The sequence below is a fragment of the Myodes glareolus genome, chromosome 23, assembly GCF_982192425.1.
Source record: "Myodes glareolus chromosome 23, mMyoGla1.1, whole genome shotgun sequence".
Classification (NCBI taxonomy): domain Eukaryota; kingdom Metazoa; phylum Chordata; class Mammalia; order Rodentia; family Cricetidae; genus Myodes; species Myodes glareolus.
The window spans coordinates 31,027,951-31,040,970 of record NC_142048.1 but is presented as its reverse complement, the minus strand read 5'-3'; the positions used below and the strand labels follow the sequence as shown (position 1 = coordinate 31,040,970).

The following is a 13,020-nucleotide window of genomic DNA, read 5'->3' as shown; positions in this document are numbered from 1 at the left end:
AAAGCATCATACAGGACGCAGGGAAACAAAAGACATTAGGGTTCCTTTCACTGGACCCGGAATGTTACAATACAGAATTGCTGCTTAGATGTGTCCACCGGTTCAATAATGATATGATTGTAGGGGTTTCGCCCACTTTCTGATTGGTTATGAGGCCTACTAAACAGAAGGATTCAATGACTGATATTGTGAACGTGGAGAAAGTCCATGACTGGAGACATCTTAAGGGGAATCTGCCGTGCATCTTATTTTGTTTATTTGTCATGCCATGACACTGCTTTCTGAATATTTACTTTTACATGCATAAACCTGAGCTGCTCTAAGACTGAAAACTGGTTGAAGTATCAAGTATAAACAACTCTGGGTGCTCAGCTGTGGGTGGATCATCTTTCTCAACCTCCCATTATCTAAAACTCATGAAACCTTACAGAAGAGAGGGTAGAGAGAATGTAAGAGCTGGTGGATAGGGAGAGCTGTGTAGTGTTGATTTCTGAGCATGACATAGCTGTTGCGTACATCAACGCACAACAGCGGTAGGTGTCTGCACAAGATGAAGTCAATCAAAATTCCAACATAAATTGGGCAAGAGCCTTAAAGCTCCACCCCATCAGAGGAACTTTCGGCGGTTCGCAGTTGCTGGGGGAGGAAGAATCACTCTCTTTTGGAAATGTGTCTGCTGGTAGGTTGCTTATGCCCCCGTGAATAGTTACACAAACGTGTGTATATGGAAAGCCTTAATTTAAGCTATTTATAATAAAACAAAAAGAAAAGGAAGACATGAACCTGGGAGGGAGAGGGAAGGGAAATTGAAGAGAGGTAACTATGGATAGAAAAGATTAATGTACATTCTATAAATGTTTGAAATTTTTAATTAATAAAAATATTTCCAAAACAAAAGAAATTTATTATTTAAAAATGTGATATAAAAGTAAATAGGCACTTACTTATCAAAAACATTCTAGTATGATAAAAAGGGTGTACATAATTCATAGAATACATAGGTAGGTAGCTAAGTTAGATTTAGGAAAGCGGAGAAGTTTCTCACAATAAAAAAAATGAGCAGAATATAATGATGGTCTGAATAAGTGCAGATGTGTTCTGAACGAGGAAAACAGCACATCTGAGTAGTCGCCATTCTATCACATTCTGTTCTATTAAAATAGCTCACATTGTTGTTGGAACTAAATTAAAGAAAAAGGAAACTGTTGGGGCAGAGAGATGTTGTGTTCAGTTCTGCAACCTTCTGTTCTCACATTGGTAACAAACCACTGACATGTTTAGTATTACACCGAGTTTTGATTTCTAGGACTATTTATTCTGCACTAAAAATAGCCTAGAAACAAGAAATATTTGAGGTAAGTAGGAAGCATACCACCTTAGTTGGTCGAATATTATTGACGACTACAATGTGCCATGTGCATTGAGTGTTAGATGATAAAGCTTGCCTTAACTATATATGCATAGTCATCTTAAAACAAAACTATAATTCAAAATAAAATAAATTTAGACACAGGTATATGTAAAATGTGTTTCTATGTATTGAGTAGTAGTTTTCTGAACTACCATATCATTGAGTATTATGAGCCAGAAATCCTTTCCTCTTTGATTTCTCTCTCCCATCACAGCCAATCATCCTGTTCTAGGCACAAAATACTCCTCGTACAAATTTACCTCTTCTGCTCCATTGTCACCATCTAGATCAATTGTTCTCAACCTATGGACTCTGACCCCTTTGTGGATTGAAAGACCCTTTCACAGGGGTTGTGTATCAGATATCCAGCATATCAAATATTTGCATTACAATTCACAACAGCAGCAAAATTATAGTATAAAATAGCACAAATATAATTTTATAGTTGGGGGTCACCACAGCACAAGGGGCTGTATTAAAACATTAGGAAGGCTGAGAACCAAGGCTCAAGATACACACCACCATCTCCTTCCTAACAGCTCTATTAAATTATTGAATTGTTATAGCCTCTTACTCCTCTTCCCCTGTGACTTCGTTTCTCCACGCTAGACAAACTTCATATCAGCAAGTCAGATAAAGGTGATCTGCCTCTGAAATCTCCAGTGATCTAGCATTCATCTAAATAAAACTACCCCGTATTCTACGAAGCCTCATGCAATCTGACTTTTTCCATATCGCTAATCTCATCTTGGAATGCTCAATGCCACTTCTCTGTCTCCACTACGTGAAACACATTACATTTGTGTGACTTTCTCACATATTTCTATACTCAAGTCATACCCTCTTTCCTGAATTCCATTCCATCCATGTTGCCACACTGGTCCATACCACCCCATTTCTTGCTCAGCCCTTCTAACTACTCATATTCGAGCTTCTTGTTTCTATTCTTTCCTTGATGACCCTTTCTAAAAGTGAAGTTGGATATGCTAACCTCTTGCTGAGAATTTTTCAATCGCTTTTAACCATATTTAAAATGAGAAATACCACCAATCTATAGTTCCTCACACTTCTAACTAGACTCCTTCCGTCCCTCATCTTCCTGTTGCTGACCCACATTGTACCTTGAGGACTTGCTCCATATACTTCAAAGACAGTGACATGCCCAAGGACCGTGATGTGTCTGCAACTATGAATGCTCAGTCTCCATCTCTCTGCAGGTTTTCCACCTCCACTTTACTTCTATATTCAAACAACATTGCCATGAGGAGGTCTTGTCTAGCTAGCACGTCATCCCTTCTTATCCTTTCGTGCTATTTCACTGTTCTTCCAAAGTCTGTCACCACTTGAGATTGAAGTATATGTTTATTTATTGTCTAAATCCTTTCTTAAAGCTTCTTGAAGGTTTTGTCTTTGACAATTTTTATTGTTTCTTTGATATTTACTATAATTTTTGATGCATGCTTAATAGATATTTGTTGAATGGAACATTTGCAAACTGAAAATCCTTACTAATTAACACTTTAAAAGTATAAAGATTTATTAATTAGAATAAATTAGAGAGCAATATTACCCATAATTTTGGCAAAGCAGCTAAACCATGATCTAGTATATTAATGAGTACACGGGAAAATGTATTGGCAAACTACTATTTACTAGTAACAAATTGAAAGTATTTAAAGGATAATTAGCATCTCAGCATTCTTACATGCTACTCTTCTCAAATTTGTCACTTAATGTGTCAGCAATATACTCTGAATATTAGCTATATATTTCGTCTTTTTCCTCAATCTCAACACAGCTTCATAAATACAATTACTAGACTACCAGTCAATATAGATGCAAATTCTACCATTTAAATGTTGTCTAAGAGGAAAAAATATATATGAAGGATTAATTTCATGAAACAAAGTGAATGTTAATCCAATGTCTTATAAAAGAGGAACTATTTGGTGATAAAGCAAATCTTGAGAACCTATACATTTTTTAATGTATAAATACTTTTTTCCTTTTTTATTACTTAAAAAAAATACCAATCCAAACTCCCACTCCTTCCCCTCCTCTCAGTCCCCTCCCTCTCCCTCCACAGACCCTCATCCCATTCCTCCAACCCTAAGGGAGTGCATGCACCCAATCCTGTGGAAAGTTCAAGGCCCTCCCTACTACATCTAGATTGAACAAGGTTTACATACTAAGAGACTAGGATCCCATACAGCTTGTATATGCAAGTAGAGACACATTCCAGAGCCACTATCAGTGACCCCTCAGTCTGCCCCAGCTGTCAACCCCCCTTCAGAGGGACTTGGTTGTTCCAATGCTGTTCACTCCCAGTCCAATTGAAGTTGGTGAGCTCCCATTAGCTCAAACAAACTGTCTCAGTGGATGACCCCCTCATGGTCTGAATTCCTTGCTCATACTCTCACTCCCTGCAATCTTCAACTGGCTCTTGGGAGCTCAGTACAGTGCTCCGATGTGGGTCATTGCCTCTGTTCCCCATCTGTTTGGACGAAAGTTCTGTGGTGATATTTAGGATAATCACCAATCTGACTACAGGGTAAGGTCAGTTCTGACGCCCTCTACTCTATTGCTTAGGGTCTCAGCTGGGTTCATCCCTATGAGTTCTTGGGCATTTTTCTAGAATCAGGTTTCTCCATAATGGCTCCCTCAATCAAGATATATCTTTTATTTTTTTTTGATCTCATATCTGTCCTTTCTCCATCTCGACCATCCCATTCCCTCCGCCCCTTTCTCCCCTCTCCTCTATCCCCACTGCCCCCCTGCTCCCAAATTTTTGTCTGATTCCAATTTCCAGGTAGGTCTATATATGTTTTTCTTTGGGTTCACCTTATTACTTAGTTTCTCTAAGATGCTGAATTATCAGTTCATTGTTCTTTGTTTATGACTAGTATCCACTTACGAATGAGTGCATACCATATTCATTTTTTGAAGGGCCGTTGCAGCAGTTCCTCCCCTGAAGTTGCCAGCAGCCCAAAACCCCTCCTAAAGTGGTCAGCTTTTGACCATTCTTGGGCACAAACCAAACTTGTGGAGGACATGTCATCGCCCTATAGCTTGCAGGGTATAAAAGCTCCTTGCTTTAATTCAGGTGTGTGACTTCTCTGGCCTTGATTTCTGGGGTTGGGGGACTCGCCTAGGAATTGCTTTGCTCAAATAAACCTGTTCTTTTACTTTTTCAAAAAAAAAAAAGAGAAAATCTATACATATGTTGCAAATCAGTTTTAAATTGTTCTTTTTGGCAGATTAGTAGGTTACCTTTTCAGCCCATAGATTCTTGAGAAAAAAAGTAGTTATGAAAGCTCTGATTTGTTTAGATTTTGAAGTATTTTATTTTATAAAATTAAATTTAATAATGTAATTTGCAATGTATTAATTGATGATAAGTCTAACTAGTTAAATTTAGAAAAGATTTGAATAACAGTATTTTTTTTAGAAAGAAGACTTCAATCATAAATTGAAGGTATAATAAATTCCAGTTATTTTACACAAACAAAGATGTCACTCTTTCTAAAAAAAAGTATAATGGCCATCACTTTAAGTCAACAGCCTATAAATTAGATTCTATTTATAGTCCATAAAATTTTACTACCTATCATATGTTGTCAAAATATGCCAGACTCAAAATATCCTCTAAATATCAAGTTGATAAAATTCTCTAAAAGTCAATTAATTTATTCACAAGTCTTTTCTTCATGAAAGATGAATTGTTTGAGGTACCAGGCTACACAGAATACAGAGCCCCTGGCAGCAGTGTGAGCATGGTGCTGACTGCAGATGTACATGTTTGTAAGGTTTTTTTTTTTTTGACCAATCATTTGATGGCAGCACATTTCCTATGACTCTTTCCACTAACCTCCTGATAAACAAATCCTAATGAGACAAAGATATTTCCTATTGAAAGATGAGCTGGTATGTTGTAAAGTGACAGTGGGCAAGGTTTTCTGGATCACAGTTATGATAATCCTCATTTTCAAATCTCTTTCTGCTTCTTTAGTGTCATTCAGAGACATGACGATCTAATCTCAGGAGGTAAAGGGAGAACGGAGTCCAGGTTGGATCTTCGAAGTGTTGATTACATTTATGGATGTTCCTTAGTTTTTAGTAGGGCAGTGTCCTGATGAATCTACAATATGTTAGGCACTAAAACTGCATTTGATATGGCTAACCTATAGATAGACCACGCACTATCAAGGAATGGTCACCTACCCTTGTCTATATGGCTTTCTGAGACTTGCGGCTCGCTTGTCAAAATTCAAAGTTTGAAGTCGTGGCCAGCAGTATTGGTTATCAAGTTTAGAGGACACGGAATCACCTAGTAAACAATTCTCCAGACACACCTGGGAGATATTATCTAGATTTGCTTAGCTTCTAGGGATGGTATAAGGGATTGGCTTGATTAGGTTAAATAAGGAGGGACAAATCCTAAATGTGAGCAGGCTTGTTTCTGTGGGTTAAGGTCCTGGAAAGAAGAGAAAGAGGAAAGTACTGTGTGTGATACTGGCTCACGCTTCTGCCTCCAGGCTTTCTTAGCATGATGGACTGTATCCCAAGAGCCAGGACAGCCTTTGTCCCTTAAATGGTTTGTGTTAGGGCATTTTGACACAAGAAAAGGAAATAAATAAATACAGAATTACAGTTTTTAATGTGTGAACATACACTTCAGATGTGAATACATACCGTTTTTGTTTTATCAGACAGTTGAGAAACCATTTGCAAATTGAGGCCCATCTCCATGAGAAACTGAGCAAGGTCAGTTAAACACCCACTAAAATGCCTGAAGTTCAGTTTTCAATTTTGTGCAAACATACTGAGGCATTACAATCTTTTATATTAACTATAATTTATAAAACTGATTAAAAGTTGCTAATGTTGATTTTTAATAAAAGCTCTGGACACTAGCAAAATATCTAAAAACATTAAAACTAATTAAAAACAAATATGGTAACAATTCAAATTTTCTGAAGCTAAGCTTTTTCTAGCCCAGTAGGATTCTGCAGTCCTTCAACAATTCTACTGAAGCATCTAAGGAGCATTTTAAGGTTAGAATGCAGCAAAAACAAAATATGAAAACACATAGTACCAGATGTTATCTTATCTTGACTTCCCGATGAATAAAAATATGTATTGAGTATCTGTGTAGAGAACTTTGTCATACAAGTACAAAAAAATGATAAAAGGAAGAAAGAGATAAATTAAACAAGGGAAATATAGGAGTCAGGAGTGGGGAGCTAAAGTAACCATTAAAGAAGCTAGTCCAAAGTAAATGAGAATGGCAGGGACCAGTTAGAACTGTATGAATTACAGAGTAGCTCTGACATGATATGCATGCACTTGCAAATATATGTGTGAGTGTGCATGAAAATGTGTGTGCACATGTGTGTGTTGTCATGGTGATAATAAACCAATTAGGAAAAATAGAAAAATAATTTGCAATTTATTACTAATAGAATATGGTATAGCCTAAGCTGGTCTTGAACTCACAACCCTGCCTCAACCTCCTAAGTGATGGATATACAGGCAAATATACTCCGATGTAAAATTATTACTATTGTTCTGCCAACCAGGCATAGTTACAAACTGTTCTCAAAATTGTTATCACTCTACCCACTGAATAGCTCAGTCCTCAGACCTCATCAGAGATGTTCCTTTATGCTCTGGGCAGTGGTTAACCCAAAAGCTCACATTTGGTCAAAGTGTAGAGAATAGCTTTTTATTCTACTATAATATATTAAAACCCTACCCAGTTGTTTGCCGGTTTCTATGGGATACAAACTGGAGCATAGCCTGACTCCATTGGTTCTCTGTTTAGGGTCACAGGAGGTATAAATCCAGCTGTCACCTGGCCCAAGCTCTTTCAGGGATCTGGGGAGAATCTGTTTCCAGCCTTCTTCCGGTCATTGGCAAAACTGAGGTTTGTCTTGCTATAGGACTAGAGACACATTTTTCTTGTTGGAAACAGACAAAACTCAATCCCAACTTCTGGAAGCTTCTCTTACTCCAGAGTTCTCAGCTCTCTTAGCAGTCCAGCTGAGTATGACATGTGCAACTCTTTCTATTGTCCACCTCCATCTTCTTGTCTGGCATTCAAAGGCCATGTGTTTAGATCAAGCCAAAATGGGTTGATTATGTACTACTGGACTGGAGCCATGTCCTTAAAGAAAACTGACTCTCCCTTCCCTAGAAATCATCAACTTCCATAATTCCTCAGTTAGGGATAGAGGCTCCAGAAAGACTTCTCATTTCTTAGGAGACTTATTGAGTCATTTGATCACATGCAGATCTTCTACCCAGAGGTAGTGAATTCCTAAATATGGCAGTCTTTTCAGTTCCAAAAGATACTGTTTCATTCCTGTTCTTCCTAAGCCCTGAGTCTTAGAATCTTCCTGCCCCCTCTTCCACTGTGGTTTCTGAACCTTGGTAATGTGGATTTTTGTGGCTGAGTGCTCATTTATTCTCTACCCTTTGGCCAGCTGTGAGTTTTGGGGTTGACCACTGTCCACCACACAAAGGAACGTCTCTGACGAGGTCGAGAGCTGAACTAATCAATGGGTAGAGCGATAACAACTTAGAGGGCAGTTTGAAACTGTCTGGTTGGCACATCAATAGTAATAACTTTCATCTGAGTCCAGTGAGACACACGTAGGTTTTAAAAATAAGTCATAAATACAATGTGAAAAAGTTAGGAATAAAGAAATTAAGCTTATGTTGGTTTTTATTCTGCCTGAGACAATTATTTTTTACATAGTTCTCAGTAGTTGCTTAATTTTTGTGATCTGTATTCTCTTATATAAATAAAGCACTATGACAGCTATTTCACAGGACCATTGATCACTAAACAATAGAACTAAAAGAAACAATAAATATTATATCACTGGCCTTGTGGATGGCTGATACTCCTCATTAAAGGCACAAAAGTATCTTTTATCTAGTTCATTCAATGTCTAGATAGAAGTATGTTTTTATTTGGCTTGACTCATTTAGACAAAGTGTCTTAGAATCTACTTGGTTTTAGGATTGTAGAAAGAATTTTTTGCCCTATTTTGCTTTATCCTGGTCTCCAAGATCAGTTTCACAGAAAATCAACTAAAGCAACATAAAATTACAAAGAAAAACAATCAAGTTGCAATAGATGACTTAGAATGCAGTCTTATTAGGCAACTTTTCCCTAGTGTGTTTGAATAAATCATTATTTTTGGTCATCAAACTTTATGTTTTAAGAGTGAAATACCTGGGCTTCAAGAAGGATAAAGTGTGTAGAGAACTTCTCAAAGTGCTTCAGAATAAAGCACTATTGTTGCAATTATAATAATGTTACTGGTGGTAGCACATGATCTTGAAAACTGTGGATCATTTCCACATGGCATTCCTTCAGCACATGTATAATAACCATGGATGGTATCAGGTCGATGGTATATGGCTTCCTTAGTGAGACCACTTCTACAAATAATCCTATAAGGCACCCAGTGAGATGCTGATGTAGACACATTCCTCCCCATGATCAAGTGAGTGCACAATGGTGATTGGACAAGCCCAACAGAAATTATTAATGAGAGAATGACGCGGAACACAGTACAGATGTGAAACAAGAGTCTTTGATGTGTTTGCACCTTAACTAGCTAAAACAATTCAGCAGCCTTTCTCAGCCTCAGAAAATATGATTATCGTTGCATCATACCTGCCCTTTGTGATATATGTTTCATAGAAAAGGTTAAGAAAATTTCAGTCAAATGTGAATAAAAGGATTTTTTCTGAAAGTCCAGGAAAAGTTGAGTTATTTTTTTCCCATATGAATGCATTCAGTATTTCAATTTTTCTGGTAGATAAAAAGTTCTTAAAATACTGGATTATCTGTTTGCCCCCAGAGATATACAAGGAATGAGTATGAAGATACTGTAATTCTGAAATCTCTTTTTATCTTTCTTTAACCACATAATTGATGCTGTGAGGCCCTGAATGACAACATGGCTTTGGTACCTAACCACTCATGCTTACATGTCAATATTTTGCCCACAGACTTAACGAACTGAAATGCATGAAAAATCTTGTGGTATATTTTTATTTCTGAAAATATGACCCAACCAGAAAGTCTACATAACTCCGGAGTTTATAAAACAAGAATGTTCAGTGAGGTCTGACAAAGGCATGTGTAACTATAACGGACAAACCTACATGAAAATGAATCGAGTTTAAATGGCTAAGAGATAAGTACAGGAGATGGGCAATGGCCCACTAATACCTGCAAAACACACCCAGAACTCTGTAGACTACCGTTGATCTGAGACCATTTTCAAAAAGCCAAAACCCAGAAAATGGAAAAAAATACATAGATGTATTCTTAACATGGATGACAGTAGAAGAAAAATATAAACATTGCCCCTGCTAATTGAATGTTTAGTAGTCTGCCCTTGGCTTGAAGCCTGAATCCACTGTTTTTATGCAGACCTCAATTCCCAAACCCCAAATTATAATATGGAGTAGACTTAAAGCCTGTAATGCTCACAGGAACCTATGTAAACAGGCACAGATCCTACTAAGGTGTATTTAAAATGACAGCTGGCTTACCCATAAAAATAAATGAACAAAGCAAAAATATGGTGGAATGTGCTCATGATGCTTAGCCAAAATAATAGTCAAACTAGAATTGTTTATAGAGCTAAAATATCTTTGAAGAATGGGGACAAAATAACAATAAATGAGCAGGCAGATGAGTCTGCTTCTAAATATTGCCACTCCGTAAAAGAACTCCTGAAAGGTGTGTTTCTAAATGAAGGAAATGGGCCCGCTAAGATCTGAAACATGAGGGTAGACAGAGGAGACAGGAGGCTAAAACTTTGTGGAATATAATTAACACTGTTTAATTTGTGGGTTGTGAAAACTCATCTACAATTTCAAAGCATGACATTTATATGCATGCTCTAAAAGGGGTGATGGAAAATAAAGCTATCTAAAAACATTGAATTTGAGGAGGAAGGTATTAAATGACTTTAATTTACAACTTGTATACCTCTATTTTTATTTAGCTGTTCCTTGAAAATTTCATACATGAGTATTTTATTGACATTATTCCCACCGTTCCCACCTCAAACTTCTCCCAAGTTCACTCCCTCTCAAATTCATGATTTTTTCTTTTCTTGATTATTGTTACATATAATTTATGTGTATAATCATTTAAATGTATCATTATATCTATATTTGCAATTATATTATAGTCATATATATGTATTTAGTGTTAGTTGTATGCATATGTGATTGGGGCTAACCAATTAAGATTTAATAACATATTGTGGAGTTTATGTCTGAAGAAGACTGATTTGTCTTTTCTCAGAAGCCATCATTACCTGTGTATGGTACTTTATACAGGGTGGGGCTTTGTGAGATTTTCCCTCAATCGTGGAGGCATTTCAACTGCTGCTGTCATTGATGCACATGTCTTAGGCAACCATATTTTTGAGATTTCCTGGGTACAGTTTCCCTGTCATAAATAGAAAACACTATTTCACAACAAACATTCAGATCTTTCTTCCTACTCCTCTGATGTTCCCTTAACCTTAGGTGTAGAGATATTATATTGTAGGTGTATCAATGGGGGCCGAGCATCTTATACTTAGTTTTTCTCCACAATTTAACCAGTTCTGAATCTCTGTGTAGTCTGATAAGAAATAAGATTTTTTTGTGTATGTGCCTTGAGAACGACACTTACCTGTGGGTATGTAGAATGCACTCACAAACCATGCTGGTTTACCAGGAGAGTAAAAAGGGGCCATAGTGGAAGTGAGAAAGCAGTTTTTGAGCAGATATTAGAAGCACACAAGTGCTATGAAGGGAAAAATTCAGAGGGGTTGCTCATTGGGGAGAAGAGCAAGGCAATACAAAGGTAGAGGGGCATAAAGAAGTAAATAACACTAAGGGTGTTTGAAGAACATCCCAGGGATTCATTATCTCTTGTTTATCTAAAATTACGTATAGTATATAAAGTGTATCTGTGTTACATAAGTATTTTAAAATGAAGTTACACAACTTGGGGCAATAATGCTCCATTCAAGAACCATAGACGAACAAAATTCCCAGTACAAATCAGGAGAAATCACTTTTTGAGTTGTTGGTCAAGGGAGTCCCCAAGACTCCCAAGACAATATACATTATTGTTGTTGCTTTCATTGCCACTCACAACGTGAAGGTAAGTCTCTATTGCTGAAGATACCACACACTTGAGACACAGGACTTGGGGGAACTAAGCTGAGAACTAATTTTCATAGCAGTGAAAACTATGCAAGCTTCTAATGCAGGAAAGAAGGCAATAGTCCTTTCCAGTGTAAAGCTTGGCGAACACAACAATGATGAGAATGGCAAGAAACTCCCACAGGCGCAAGATACTCCCACAGGCGCAAGAGTGGCACTAATATACCAGCAGGAATGAACAGAAGAGCAACTGCACGTACACATCCATAGCAGTTGTGACCGCGTGTACAAGACTACTGCAAGCCTAGATCAGACAAAATTCTAGCATGGGGACAGAAGTTGAGCATAAAACTCTACCCCCAGCCATGGTGCTATGGGCAATTGTTGGCTGTGGGGAGAGAGAAACTGTTTTCTCTAAGAGTGCAGTGCCTGGGAAGCTGATCATACTCCTTTGGAAAGCCACATATTCCAGAATATTTGAGCAACACAAATTGTTCTAGATGGGTTCAAACAAGACAAAATGTGGGTGAGGAAGGAGAGGTAGATTTGCAGAGATCTCAGAGAGGGGGTCAAAAAGCATTTTAAACATTCTCAAAGAACTAATTGAAGTTTTCAATAATTAGAGAAATAAATAAAAGTTGTATCAATCTTGTAAAAAATAATTAGGCTGCAGACCTCGCGTAGTGAAGAAGGAAACGCGGGAGTTAGCCCACCTGTCTTTTCCTCAGGCTGCCGGGAAGATGGCGGACATTCAGACCGAGCGTGCTTATCAAAAGCAGCCCACAATCTTCCAAAACAAGAAGCATGTTCTGCTTGGAGAAACTGGCAAGAAAAAACTCCCTCGGTACTACAAAAACCTTGGTCTAGGCTTCAAAACGCCCAAGGAGACCATCGAGGGCACCTGCATTGACAAGAAATGTCCATTCACTGGTAACGTCTCCATCCGAGGTCGGATCCTGTCCGTGTCGTGACCAAGATGAAGATGCAGAGGACCATTGTCATCCGCCGGAACTATCGTCATTACATCCGAAAGTACAAACGCTTTGAGAAACGCCACAAGAACATGTCTGTGCACCTGTCCCCCAGTTTCAGGAATGTACAGATTGGCGACATTGTCACTGTGGGAGGGTGCAGGCCGCTGAGCAAGACGGTGCGCTTCAAATGTGCTCAAAGTCACTAAGGCTAGGTAGTGTGCACCTCTAATTCAATCACTTAGGAGGCAAAGGCAGCTCAGCCTGTTCTACATTTGGAGTTCCAGGATGGCCACAGCTACACAGTAAGATCCTGTCTCAAAACAAAATTTAAGTAACTAAGATTTTCATCTTGCTTTGTTAAGCTTACGAGAATTTCTTTCCACGAAACAATTAAAAAATATATTCTTGATTAGAATTAAATGACTTTGCAGAAACTATGGG

At 37.9% G+C, this 13,020-nt stretch overlaps 1 pseudogene; it reads left to right on the top strand.

Annotated features, from left to right (window-relative positions):
• The first annotated feature begins 12,328 nt into the window (after window positions 1-12,328).
• Window positions 12,329-12,795, top strand: LOC125405273 (small ribosomal subunit protein uS17 pseudogene; annotated as a pseudogene).
• Window positions 12,796-13,020: the final 225 nt, after the last annotated feature.